Source organism: Juglans regia, chromosome 5 (genome assembly GCF_001411555.2).
Source record: "Juglans regia cultivar Chandler chromosome 5, Walnut 2.0, whole genome shotgun sequence".
In the NCBI taxonomy this organism is placed as follows: Eukaryota; Viridiplantae; Streptophyta; class Magnoliopsida; order Fagales; family Juglandaceae; genus Juglans; species Juglans regia.
Genome location: NC_049905.1, coordinates 7,747,551 through 7,749,862, shown reverse-complemented (window position 1 = coordinate 7,749,862; position 2,312 = coordinate 7,747,551).

Below are 2,312 nucleotides of genomic sequence, written 5' to 3'. Positions count from 1 at the left end.
AGGGAATGGATCAGTTGAGCCTATGAAGTATACTACCGCTCTTTATTTAGCAACAACATAGGAGCTGGACTTTCAGATTTTCTGGCAAGAAAGATTGGAGGCATTGCTGCAGCAGGGCACTATCAACCCTTTCAGATGGAATTTGATGAGGTATGTTGGGTTCTACTTCCTTTCTTGTAGTGATATATTATTGTGTTCTGCATGCTTAGCATCGGATGCAGAAAGTTGGGCTGGAAAACTACTGCTTTTGTTGAATCGACGTGATGAATATGTCATTTTGTTGATTGATGTTGTGGTTGTTAGTTTTTTCAGTAAATTTTTGGATTTTTGTTGTAATGCTCAGTTCTAAAAGTTTCCTTCGGCCTTCTCTATCATATAATAAAGAGCGGATGAATTAATAGATTTTCCATAGAGTTTCGATGCCTTTAAGTTGTTTTTCTTTCCAGGTCTATTGACCTTGTTATGGTACATATGTGAGTGTTGAGTTGCACATATATATATAAAAGACTTTATATATCTATATATGATCTTATTTTTGTTCCTGGTTTCTTTCCCTGTCCAAAACTGGATGTGTTGCTTAGATATTGTAAATCTAACCCACTTATAAAAAAAATACTCCAATCCAGCCCCTTTTTTTGTCAAGTCTGGAATCCTGATCCTCCACATGTTTTGAGGTGTCAAACATAAGTCTGGAGTAGATAGTGGATAGTGGATACTCCACTCATTTTGTCGAACATATTGATAAAAGTTATCTAAGACCTGCTTCTCGAGCAGGTCTTATCCAACATCATACTACTTATTTTGAAATGTTGATAGGCGTAATGCTCATGATTTCTAATATATTCTTACCATTTGTACAGATGGACAATAGAGGAACTACTCGACGTGGGCTTAATGAAGGCTCTTTAAAATACACGGCTGGCCAGATTTATGCTGATGATGAGCTGACTGGAGCCGCACCCCACATTTAAACGAGGGCTTGCTAAAGTTGGCCATATTGGGTTGTATGGGTGGAGTTATGGTGGATATCTTTGAGCTATGACCTTGGCCAGGTTTCCTAATGTCTTCTGTTGTGCTGTGTCTGGTGCCCATGTAACGGGCTGATTGTGATGCTTATTTATTATTAAGGATAAAAGCTTAGTTTGTATATGAGAATACTAATATACACCACCCCATTGTAATATATATGAGTTTGGATTTTATTGATGGGCTTGGAAATGAAGATTATGTGTTTATTTTGCATGTTATATTGATTAGCAACTTGAATGAATGAGTTTGGATTATGAATGGTGCATTTAGGAACAACTAAAAACCAGGCTTAGAAAGAAAATAAAGCCCAGGAAAATTAAACACGAATTGAGGTATAGCGGCGAATTAAGTGCATCTAGCGGCGAATTTTTACTCGCCGCTATAGACCACCAGCGATGTACCAGCGATGTACAAATCGCTACTAAATCGTCAACACCGGCGAATATTTAGTCGCCGGAAATACCTTTATGTAGCAGAACGTATATTACGGCGATATTGGAAACTCGCTGCCTTTAATTATATGGCGGCGATATATTAAATCGCCGCCATATAATTACTGTTTGAAAACCAATTCGCAGCGAGTAAAACATCGCCGTATAATAATACTATACCAGCGATATAGTATTCGCTGCTATATACTATCAATAATATGGCGGCGATATATAAATCGCCGACATATTGATATAGCAGCGATAATTAATCGCTGCATTATGAAAACTACGGCGATTTTTATATTGCGGCGATTTTGGGGAGTGGATGGCAAATATATTTGGCAGCGATATTTCTCATTTATAGCGGCGCGTACTAAACGCTGCGATTAATCTATCGCAGCGTTTAATGGCAGAATCCTATTTTGAATTAGCGGCGATTAAGTTGTGATCAGCAGCGAACTTAAAATCGCCGGTATATTAATATATGGCAGCGAGTTTTGGTGTCCGTTGCAGTAGATCTAAAGTGGGGCGTTAATACCGGCGAAGTTCCAGCGATTAAAAAATCGCTGGCATATATATATGCCATCGATTTGTTGTATTTTCCCAGCGATTATGTATCGCTGGCAAAATCGTTGAACCTTGTAGTGTACTATATACTTGTCACAAGTGATCAATTAATCAACGTTCCAATACACACACACATAGATAGAGCATGCATATATACAAATTAAGGACATCCATCGAATATCTTATGAAAATCCAATCGAATATATATCTCATCAGACACGCTAGCTAGTTAGCTAATTAAGAAAATATGTATTTTGGGTATTGATGATCTAATCTCCTCGAGAG